General features: G+C 34.7%; 1 protein-coding gene across 5 annotated transcripts in view; it reads right to left on the reverse strand.

Moving 5' to 3' along the window:
* Positions 1-12,991, reverse strand: part of IQCM (IQ motif containing M) — a 646,606-nt gene that overhangs the window by 445,260 nt on the left and 188,355 nt on the right. The window lies entirely within an intron of this gene.

The following is a 12,991-nucleotide window of genomic DNA, read 5'->3' on the forward strand; positions in this document are numbered from 1 at the left end:
CCATGGACTGCTTAGTTTTATATAAATTTATAGAAAACTCAAGAAGTAATAAATTCTCTAACTTCATTGCTTCAATTTATTTACAGGATCATAATTTGAGTGGTCTATGGGGAGGCAATGAAGTAACACAAAATAATAAAAAGGTACTGTTGTCTCAGAGACATTCTAACCAGTACATAAACATTCTGCCTCGTTTTAACTTTATATATATTTCTTCCATTTCAGTCAAGAGTCCGCACTCTTTCAAAAAGGCAAAATCTCTAGAAGAGGCAACACAGTCATATATTTCAATCACAATTCAATGTGAATCAGTGGAATTCATTTTTTTTTTTTGGAGATGCAGTCTCACTCTTTCCCCAGGCTGGTGTGCAGTGGTGCGATCTCGGCTCACTGCAAGCTCCGCCTCCCGGGTTCACGCCATTCTCGTGCCTCAGCCTCCTGAGTAGCTAGGACTACAGCCACCCGCCTCCACGCCCGGCTAATTTTTTGTATTTTTTAGTAGAGACGGGATTTCAGTGTTTGCCAGGATGGTCTTGAACTCAAAATTCTTTAATGGAAGCAAAGGCCAATAACGAGTAGCTTGTAGAGAATCTGAGCATTTTAGTACCTAAGAAGAGGATAGCAAGGGAAAGGCCATGCCCTTTATATTTTCATTTGGCAGCTTTATAAGACCAAGGGAGTATAAAAGTGTAACACAAGAGTTATTAAGATGTATACACCCTTACATTTCTTATGAAGCCCTCTTAACGAATTCAAAGCATTCTCCAGCTCATCAGCATTATTCCTGACCTACCCACTCCCCTTAATGCACCATTACATACAATAAGCAATATCTCATTTTAGATAATCGTGCTTCTCTTTCCAATCTCCTTTTTGAATTTATAAACTGTTCCAAGGCAAGGACTATAACTTACCTGGAATTGCTCTGTGTTTCTGATTCATTAGCAATGCGAATAAGGTAGCTATGTAAACACTGGTGAATAAGGAGGATATTGAACATTCCCAACACAAAGAAATGACAAATGTCTGAGATGATAAATATATTAACTACCCTGATCTGATCACTATACGTTATATGTATAAAAACATCACTCTGTACTCCCATGAATGTGTACACTTGTTAATTTAAAAAATAAAATTAAATAAATAAATAAAATTCCTCTGTGATTAAAAAATGAATTGGTCTGAAAAGGTTAAATCCTACAGGCAAAGAGATTATCTTCTTGATCATTGAAGAGTCCAACCCAATATATGAAACTAAAACCTATACAACTTATTTTTCCAATAGAGTCCAGAGCATTTTCAAATGTTTTATCTTGCTTACTCACAAAACAGACTCACAGAGTTGAAAACACGACGCATTATTTTCTCCCAGTATATAGGTATCATACTAGAAAATATAGCTATAACTTTTCCGCTTCAGGAAGCAGTAAAGCCTCCACTAAAATCCTCAAGGTAATCATTCACATACTGATATATGCTAATGACTCCTCCTTAGAAGCCAGGCACAGGAGACATGCAACAAATTCCAGTTTATTCCACAAAGTCAGTCGAAAGTTATAAGCTAATAATTTGAAAAAGATCAAAGTCATTAATCAGACTAAATCTTCACAAACCCTTCCTGGAGTCAACAATCTTCACAGATAATGACACATAGAAATAAAGGTTCTGAATCCCAGGTGTGTGTGTGTGTGTGTGTTTGTGTGTGTGTACACATGTGTACAAGAGTAGGCTGTATATTGATAGATGGAAAAGAAATCTTGTCAGTAATCCCAGTTATCAGTCAGCAGGACAGAATAAAATATTGTAAGAGTAAACAAATCTGAGGAAAACACAATATCAAGATTTGGAAAGAAACCAAAATGGTCACATCAGTTTAACAAGGATTTAAAAAGTAGCTATCCTTGAACATAAAAAAATTTGTTAAATAACTACTCATACTGATATCTGACTTTGTGTTTCTTCAATATTTTAGACTATCATCAAAAAAATATTAATTCATGTTAGTGTGCTGCCTTTCTGCATATCTAATTTGCATATCGAGACTTAAAAGTCTTTCACTTGCTTTGCATGCGCCATAAAACTGAATATAATGGTGTGCCCCAAGTGTGTGTGTGTGTGCGCGCACACGCATGTGCTCCTAGATTAGAACCCAATTTGGTATTGACTATAAGGCTAACCAACAAAACCGTAAGAGTGAAAGGTCCCATAGAATCCAACTGAAATAAATACATGAAGAAACAGAAAATCCTTAAAAATGGGCTTTTAAAATTCTGATTTTTAGATATTTTTCACCAGACCATCTCCCCTTACTTTCTAATATCATCTTGATGTTTATAATGGTAATCATTTTTCAATTTTATTTTCTGTTTTTATTCAAATGTATGTAGTTGACAATTAGCCCATTATTTACACAGGTGGGAGACATTTCCAAAACCTAATAAGTAGTTGTTATTTTATAAGCTTAAATGACTCACAGAAAACTGAAAAGATCGTATAAAACAGGTGATAATGTCAGGGAATGAGAAACAAGGGAAAGAAAAAGGAAGGAAAGAAAAGTTCTTAGGTAGTTAAAACAATCCCCACATCTATAATTTTTGTAGTGACAAATATTATCTTCGTATCGCAAATGAATAGATTGGTTCATTTCACCTGGATATCAGCAAAAGACCCAAAGGCAATAGTAGTTCAGCGTTTAAAAATACTCTGTTTTAGTCAACTTAGAAACCAAATGCTCTTAAGAAATAGTCTGTATATCTGCCTTCCAGAGTAGAAGGAAGTTCAAATGAAAATGTATCTTTATTAGGATATGATAAAACCAAAGACATTACTGAGTTTAGTGGTCCTGTGTCCCTACAGCCTCTTTTATGCCAAGCTCGTTCTGTTTCCCTTTTATCAATTCTCTCATATCAATTAATTCTTTGAGTTAATTGCACATGCAGTTTTAATCTGTAGGTAATTACAAACAATTAATTGTTAGGAGACAGAATTAGCAGTTCTTAGTTTGATTATCTATATAATTAAAAGGGGTGGCAAACTAGAGTTGACAAATAGCATCTTAATCATTTGAATAATCAAACCCCAGAAGCTTGCTTGGGTGGCTGAATTCCATCTGTTACATTAGTTTAAATTTTAGAATTAATGACTGAAATGTCCATTTAAATCAGTTCATATGGGTTGAATTTATAGTACAAAATGAACAAAGCATTTACTCTAAAATTACTTAAACCACCTTCTTTTGTTTGTTTATAATAAGCTGTTTCCAAAAGGATTCAATGAAAACAAAGATTTGTAGAGGAGAAAAAGTAATATATTTTCCTCACCCATTGGAAGTGTTCATGCAGGAGACATCCCTATAACAAAGACTGATTAACAAGAGAAAAGTATAACAAGCTTGTTTATCAAAGTTTTGTATAACATAGGAGGCTTCAGAAATGAAGACACAAAGACTGAGGGAGAACTGTATTTTTTATGTAGAAGTATGATTGGACAAAATGCGGTATGACCTTATGGTAGTAAACTAGGGGAAACTCAGCAAGGCCTATTTCTTCAGATTTTTCTTGGCTTCCAGATATGGGGCAGGATATTTGTCACAAGAGAGTCTTCAGAAGGGAAGGGAGGAAGTCGAGAGTGAATTTCCCGGGTTTTATCACTAGCTTTGGAGGAGAGGAATTCTAGTTTCTACGTCCAGCTTCTAGGGAGAAAAATCCAGAGAGGGCTTCCTGCTTCTACTGTCCTCTCAATTCTTGCAGCTCAAAATACTCAGCATGCCAAGGCACTACATTTTTGGGGTATCGTGTTCTGAGTCCTGACAGACTCGATAGACTAAATTATGTACATCTAGTGAATGCCAGTTAATAATCATGGATACCATTTCTATATTATAAAATATCTAAGAAATATGGATAATTCTTTTCATACTATGTTCTGTTTAACACTTTGTGTGCTGTGATGGTTAATAATGAGTGTCAACTTGACTGGATTGAAGGATACAAAGTATTGATGCTGGGTGTGTCTGTGAGGGTGTTGCCAAAAGAGATTAGCATCTGAGTCAGTGGGATGGGAAAGGCAGATCCACCCTTAGCCTGGGTGGGCACAATCTAATAAACTGCCAGCATGGCTAGAATATAAGCAGGCAGAAAAATATGAAAAGAGAGACTGGCCTAGCCTCCCAGCCTACATCTTTCTCCCGTGCTGGATGCTTCCTGCCCTCGAACACCAGACTCCAAGTTCTTCAGTTTTGGAGTTCACATTGGCTCTCCTTGCTCCTCAGCCTGCAGACAGCCTATTGTGGGACTTTTGTGGGATCTTGTCATTGTGTCAGTTATACTTAATAAATAAATAAATATAAATATATATATATATATGAGTTTATAGCAAATAAGACATACTTCTAATCCTTTTTTTGCTATCTGAAGGAACCAGAGGTTTGTAGATAGCAAATACTGAGCAGCAAAACAAGTTTAAGGTAAGTTAGAAAATGTATGGGAACTTCATTCTGATTAGAAAAGAATGTGATATAGAACACTAGCATCACTGTTGCATAACATCTTTCTGAATTGCCAAGTATTTGAACAAGTTTGGTAGATACTTTGAAGCTACTAGTAGATAAAAATTGTTCAAAAAAATAATGACTTCTGGTTCAATATGGTCTATTACCTTTGGCTGTGAGGCAGCCCCTTTACAACCTCAATAAATACTATAATGATAAAGGAGAAGATGAAAATCTCAAGATCACAAAAAATAAATCTAACCATTTACCAATTTGCAATTGAGAAGAAAATTTAATTAGGATAATGGAAGTGAATTGAGGGAAGCAATCAGTGACTTTTACATAATAATATACTCACCCCTCCCTAATCTGAAAGATGGTAGAAAGATGCTTAGTATCTCCCAAGGAAAAAAATACAGAAAAAAAAAAGAACAAAAAATGTTTCCCTACAATGTAGGTGCTGCTTTAAAATAACTGATTCCCTTTTCCTACCTTCATCTACCACAATTCACTTAGACACTACAGCTCCAAGACAACAACTAGGAAAGAAAGCAGCCCTGGCTTTAGCAGCAGTAATTGATACAGTCCTATAGAAAGGAAAGAGTTCTGTGTGGAGGCTGGGGAGGGCAGGTATTGATAACAATGCATAATGGAGATTGTAATTTTTCATGAGGTAAATAGCTGAAAATAATAAGAATGAAGGTGTGGAATAGGAAAGTCTCCACCTCAGCAGAGCTCAACTGTTTGAGACAGATGTCTGCAAGTTACTGGGAATTAGGCAGAGAACCAGGCATTGACACCTGATGATCAACTATAGAACTAGATTTTTCTCAGGGCTGAGAAAAATCCACACGTTCTTTCTATTTGTAATCACTCACTGCATAGATCAATTTCTTCTTATCTGGGGCAGAGTAAATAAACTAGGGCCTATATTAATCATGATAATACTTGTTAACACTTATTGAAGGCTCAAATTACTAAACAACTTACACACATTATCTGACCTATGCTGCAGAATAACCCTATGAGGTGGATGTTCCATTTAACAGAGGAGAAAACATATTATCTCCTTTGGTCAAGTTCAGAGGGTAAGAGGTTGTGTGAACCCAGGTCTATCTTGAAGCTTACCTGTGACTCTGACACAAGGGAAAAGGTCTCTGTGGTAGACTGTTCAGAAATAGACCCGTGTCCTAATCCCTGAAACCTATAAATGTTAGCTTATATGGCACAAGAGACTTTGCAACTGTGATTAAATTAAGGATTCTGAAATGGGGAGGGAGATTATCCGGGATTGTCCTAGTGGGCCCCACATGTAATCACAAGTGTCCTTACAAGAGAGGCAGAGGCAGACTTTACTACAGAAGAGAAGATGTGATGAGGCAAAAAATAGAATGGAGTGATGTGAAAAAGGGCTCATAAGCCAAGGAATGCAGGTGGCCTCCAGAAGCTGGAAAAGGCATGGAAACAGATTCTTCCCTAGCATCTCTGGAAGGAACTAGTCCTGCAGACACCTTGACTTAATTCAGTGAAATTGATTTCAAACTTCTAGCCTCTAAAAATATAAGAAAAAATTGGGGATTGTTTCAAGTTACCAGGTTTTCAGTAATTTGTTACAGCAGCCATAGGGAAACTAACACAGTCTATAATTCTAAAAATTCAGTAAAAGTGTTTAAATCTAAAAATATTCTGCTAGACCCAGGGGAAAATTATAGAAAAGTGCTTGGCATTCTCACTATATTATGATAAGCCAACTCTTTGAAATAGAAGCCAAAACAATAAAGAAATAACTAAAAGTTTAATAATAATAATAATTGTAAGTCAAATAAAAATGAGAATTAGCATTTTTAAAAGGGAAGAAATACAAAGAAACCAAAAATGTAATGGCAGAATAAAAATGTACTTCAGAGTTAGTAGGAGTATAAGTGACAGCATGGAATATCAAATGACTGGATTTGGCAAGCACTCCTAGAATGCAGAAGAAAAGCATCAAAGATGAGAATTATAACAGAGAAGATTATAGATTAAAGAGCACAAAAAATAAATATCCATCAAAGGAACCACACACATTACTGAAGATGAAACTAGAACAATCAGAAATGAAAACATACTATGTAATAATTTCCTGAGCTGAACAAAAGATTTGAATCATCTGACTATTGGAGTTCACTGAATTATGGGGTAAGTTTATTAAAAGAAACTTACATACAAGTATATTCTGCAAAATTACAGGAGTAAAGAAAACTTAAATGATAAGAATAAAGAAAATTTAATACGTATTCAAGAAGAAAAACATCTGCAAAGGCATAAACTCCAGGTTATTCTGAAATTTCTTCTGTGAAAGTGAAAGAATCAATAAATAATAGACCACCAACAGAATTTTCAGGAAAGCGAAAAGTTAAATAAATTTTATAACCAAATTGTCTTCCATGTGTAAAGGCTAGGAAAAAAAAAATCATTATCAAATACACCAATGCTCTGAAAATTTGCTCAGAAAACACTTAACTAAAGACTGAGGCATGAATCAACAAAAGAATTTAGAAACCACTGCATAAGAGAACTAGCAGTTCTTCCCCTCACCAATATACTCAGTTCTCATAGGATCAGGTGTAGTTACATGGATTCTATAGCTTGGTCTTAAAGTGTGGTCCTGCCTGGCTTTACCTCACAGTTTCTATTCTGCATATTCTACTTTCTTAGGAACTAAACCATTTTTTTTCCCCTAGGGTATAAATTTGAACTCACTCACATTTCAAATGAAATGAGCTTTCAAACTGAATCCTGTTCTATGATTATCCAAAGAAACAATAACCAGTTTGTTCTGTTATGCACTTGCAAAGACTAAACATTTTATTTGGCTTGAACATGTACCCAGAGACCCAATATAATGGCGATTTTTATTTTCTTATAACTTAAATATGAGTTTTCTCCATTTTAGCAACTCAAACTGAATCACCTGAATCATGACCTTGCCCTTCAGAAAGCTCTTCCTTATATCATGGGAACAGCCTCTGGGTGTTCCTATAAAGCTGGGTGGCTTAACTAAGAGAAAAAAAAATTAACAAGCAATTGTCTTTAGGCAGCAGAATACTAGATGGCTGTCATGATAATGTTCTGTATTTTCCAAATGTTTTGCAATTAATCATAACTGATGGCAATTTTAGGAAAAACACATTAAAAATAAGTCTATATAATTTTAGGTAGAAGTGGGCAAAAATTATGTTAAAATTATGAGCAAAAGTAAGGTATGGAGAAAGCAAAATGAATTTTAGAAATGTTTGCCTCAAAGGAAGCATTAGATTGAGACTAAATTGCACTCATCTTTTTCTAAAGAGAACATTTTCTATTTGCAAAGGAGAAAATACAATTTGTTTAAACTTCCTTTAATAAAGATACATAATAAAGTGAATGTTTCCTTTAAATACGCCCTCGATGGCACCTTTTTGGGAGTCGGGGGGGGGGGTGGGCAGGGTGTGAACCACAGTATCATTAGGTAAAAGTGAGAACTCATATTACCTTCCCAAGAAGGGAGAGAGACAGCCTGCTGTGTCATAATAGCTTTAGAAAGCTTTGGTCTCAGGCTTACAAAGTGAAGACTCTTGATTAAGAGAATCAGAGGTCCTGATGACAAGTCTATCAAAGATTGACTTCTAAAATGTAGGGGCTACTATCTGGCTTGGATGGCAGCATACTTGTCATCTTTGTCAGGAAGCACTCTGCCAAAAGCAGTTCTTGCGGGCAATGGGCTGCAAACTCCAGTAGGACTGGGACTGTGTCCCGGGCACTGTTTTGCTCCCTACATAACCACCGTTACTGGAACAGGATATGCACTAATTTTATAGTACAAATGATTGTTATGGTGAACTAGATGATACATGTTTTACAAATAACAGTGAAGTATAGGTTTCTAAGCAAGAAAGACAGAGGTCCTGGGGAAAAGTGGACACTGAGTGATAATTTAAAGGGCATATTCTTAGTAGTCTACCTGAAATGGAAGCAACAATTAATTAGTTTTTCATTTATCTCACATAATTTGATTTTTAAAAAAATAAGAATTATTCCAAGTTTATCATATATTGATGTATGAATCATATGTACCTTACCTATTTTAGCCAAGGCTTTGATGCCTGAACTCATAGATCCCTGATGAAAACGAAAATTTGAAAAGACTTTTAGGAAAGTAATTGTCAGTAATAAAAGTCTTTTAAATGTTCATATTTTTTGTAATACCAATTTCTAAGAGTCTTTCCTAAGAAAATTATCTGAAATGTGACTAAAGATTAACAAAATTATTTATTATAGCATTATTTATAATAATTATGTAGAAAACAATATAGCAAGCTTGAGACTGCTACTCTTAGCAACATCTGCTTGTAAAGTTGACCTTTGGTTGATATCTTAGAACTTAGCGGGTAAACAATTCCTGATATAAAACTTTCGCTAAATGATAAGGGTGTCTCACTATACCCAGACCAATTGTGCAAGCAATATGGTTTTTGCTGAATACCTGCTTTCCTTCCAGAAATCCAGAATGTTGGTACATGCTAGGCAGAGTATGCCTATGTGACTAGGCTCCAATTAAAATCTTGGGTACTAAGTTTTTAACAAGCATCCCAGGTATATAACACTTTACACATGTTGTCATGACTTGCTGCTGGAGGAATTCAGGGCATCCTTTCTGACTCCACTGGGAGAGAACTATTGGACTCTTGCTCTCGTTTCCTGTGGATTTCATTCCCTGTACCTCTTCCCTTTGCTGATTTTGCTTTGTAACCTTTCACTGTAATAAACCTTAGCCATGACTACAACCATATGCTAAGTACTGTGAGACCCTCTAATGAATCAGCAAACTTCGGGTGGTTTTTGGGACTCCAATATAAAAATAAAATTGGAAAAAATATAAATGTAAATATAATATAAATGTCCAGAAATGGGAGACTGGGTAAATTTTACTATATCATGCATTGACTTATTCCTCAACAACAAAAGTTATGCTTATGAAGTATTTTACATTATAACTGTATTGTAAGAAAAAAATCTCATATACCTTGTGCTTTTAATTATGGACCAAAAAAAATCCATAAACCAAAAGACTTCACAAAATTGTGCCAAAATGTTAAAAGTAATAGCTTTTGGTTTGATCAATTTTTTTTCTGTATTCTATTCTCTTATTCCTGAATGGGCTGATTGTGGAGTTCATGAAACCTTAAATACGTGACTCACATACTGCCACCTCTTAAGGAATGTTATTCTAATTGCTTTTTCTCCATATCAATTTCCATTGTACCTAAACCATGGTTTCACTGTGAAACCAGACTTGCCACTGAGCTTTGGAGGACAGGATTAGGAAGCAGTCTGTGAATCTGAGGCAAACGCATACGAGCTGGACATAAGTGATTAAGCACATTGGACATATCTGGCTCAAACTCTATCCAGTTTGGTTTCTACACCACGTAGAAATAATCTGATAAAATCAATCTTACATGTTAACAGTTTAAGAGCTAGGTGAATGAACAGAAGCAGGCCATGTTAGCTGAGAGGTGAACCAACCTCACCAGTTCTCTCTGAAGCTGGTTGATAATCTCAGCATTGGGAAATCTAGAACTGAGAATGGGGTCAGGGGATGACTTTCCATGATATCTTCACATATAAGCTCCATCACTAAAGGAAATTTCTATAGGTTTTGTAAAGAAACAGACCTGAACATTTGGCTTTCCAGAATTTTTACAATGAAGAGGTATTTGATTGGCAATGTGAAAGAATGATTAAGCTTTAAAAAACAAAAACTACCTACAAAATGTATGGTCATAAATCTTTGGTATTTTATTTATTCACGGGTTATGTATGAGCTAGAATAATTGTGCAAACTCTGAGCAAATTCAATGAGCTAGCCTTTTTAGGAAACAAAAATAAGAATCTAATCCCCTAAAAAAGATTATTAATTTTGTTATTTTCATCTGTTTTTGACGACTGGCTTGTCAGAAGATTGAAGGTCACTAATGTAACATTATCTTTACTGAAAGTTAATTAACGTAATACATTCAAAAGAGGAAAAAAAGATCCTGGTGACAAAAACAAAGGGATAATTACAGAACAAAATTTTAGCCCTGCTTATATTTATATATTCATTCCAAATGTTTCACTCTATTCCTTACTACTCTCCTAGTCAGGGCTGGGAGGAAACTAGCTTGTCACCTTACAAGGTATGAACTGTATATGATTGGTGGGAACTTCACTAAATCGTAGGCATGTGGATAATTAAATTAAAAATCTGTCTTAGTACTAAGAGGCTCATGAAGTCCAAGTGATAAAGCTAAAGATAAATATAAAGCAAATATCACACATAAATATAAGAAACAAGAATAGTGAAATGAGCTAAGGCAAAGACTTTCTATTATTGTGATCAATGTTTACAATTATTGGATGTACGGATTAGCCAAATTCTGCCTATCCTTTTCAGTCCTTTCATGAGAAAGAAAGCAAATGAAACACAAATCATTATTTCTACTTATTATCAATATAAGTAAAAGGCTAAGTCTTAAGAGGATGAAGAAAATTCTGAATATTAACGTTTGGATGTTATCTGTAAAGCTCAGATAGCCACATGGATTCTGTTTCCAGTATTACTAATAATTGAAAATTGATGGTACTAATAAAATATTCCACAGATGCTCTGTCTTCTCCCTCCTACATACCAACAGATCAAATTCAACATAATTTGGTTCTTTTGAGAAACATAATATGTATTACTTGCATAGAAATTTTAGGAATAATTAAGAACAAAATTAAGTTAATTTTTCAATCTACTTTACTGGTCTTACTAACTACTATGTCCACATATGAACCTTTCCTCCAGTTAAACTACTCTACTACCTTAACCTGAAATAACTTTGAGACACATCTCCACACAGTTGCCCATGCCACGGTCCCCCAATAACCCATTCTCACTGATCTCCACCTTCCAAAAGTATGGGCAACTTTCAAGGCCAAGCTATACCGTTATTTTTTTTCTTTCCACTCATGACGGTACATTTGAATTCAAAGGAATGTGACTATGTGATAACAAAGATAACCCTGAATCTACTCTAATTATTAAAAGGTTAAATAATTCTCAGCTTTATCTTTTTCTTTTTCATTTATTTATTTATTTATTTATTTATTTATTTATTTATTTATTTGAGACAGACTCTGACTCTGTTGCCCAGACTGGAGTGCAGTAGCATGATCTCGGCTCACTGAAACCTCTGCCTCCCAGGTTCAAGCGATTCTCCTGCCTTAGCCTCCTGAGTAGCTGGAATTATAGGTACGTGCCACCACACCTGGCTAATTTTTGTATTTTTAGTAGAGACGGAGTTTCACCATGTTGGCCAGCTGGTCTCGAACTCCCAAACTCAAGTGATCTGCCCACCTCAGCCTCCCAAAGTGAGCTTTTTCTTTTCAGTATTTAGAAAACATACCTTGCAATCACTTCACTGATCCTGATATGCTAACATGAATGACCATGGAGAATGAGAACTACTAATCTCCACCACTGGAACAGAACTCTCTGTGCAAGCATTTTCTGATTCTTTTCCCCCTCGTTCACTGTCTGGACTATTTCTTCTTGAGTATACACACTGAGGATTTAACTTTGTCCACAGATAGACAAAGTATTAATGTTGGTTAATTTATCTACAGTGAAATTGTTGAACTAATTTTTAGAATACAAAATCAAGATCTTACCCCTTAATTTGCCTTTTTTAAAAGGCAATTTCCCAAACAGATTAATTATCTTTTTTTATCCCCAAGGTAGTTTCTCTGGCATATGTTTTAACAATTGGAATTAATAATTCATGACCCTAGTAAATTACAGTCATGCTATATAACACTTTGTAAGCTTTATCTGACTTAAGGAATAGAAAAGAAACCAAATCATGGAAATAAGGATAGTTTTAAAGTTCTAAATTTTTCATTTTCTGATATCATAATATTTTGTTGAAATCCTCTGTAGAGGAAAACATGGTTGGGAACTATATTGAAAAAACATTTAAATGACTGATGCATTTTTCTCTTATTGTATTTGAAAAATGAGACCATTTACATCCCATTTACAAAAAGAGAAAACACACAGACTTTAAAAAATATTTTTGCTTATGTTTTTCATGATCTTTAATTGCCCCAAATCATTTTCATCTAATTGTATATGAATGAAAGTATTATGAATGTTAGGCTATTAGAATAAAAATTCATTTCAAAGTTTCCAATTTTAATTATGTATATTTCTGAAAATAGCTTATCATTAACTTATCTATTTTGCATATTAAAAATTTATAAATGACACCTGCATGCCTCTTCTCATGTTAGCCTTATGTCCACTGAGAGGTAGTTAAAAACAAGAATTACCTCTCCAGTCCTAGAAAAGAAAAAAACTGAAACTCAGAATATATTGATAATCTGATGAGATTCCAACTCTGTTTTTTGACTCATAGTTCATTGTTCTATAAATTATAGAAATACCTGTAT

The sequence above is a fragment of the Symphalangus syndactylus genome, chromosome 4 (genome assembly GCF_028878055.3).
Source record: "Symphalangus syndactylus isolate Jambi chromosome 4, NHGRI_mSymSyn1-v2.1_pri, whole genome shotgun sequence".
Taxonomy (NCBI): domain Eukaryota; kingdom Metazoa; phylum Chordata; class Mammalia; order Primates; family Hylobatidae; genus Symphalangus; species Symphalangus syndactylus.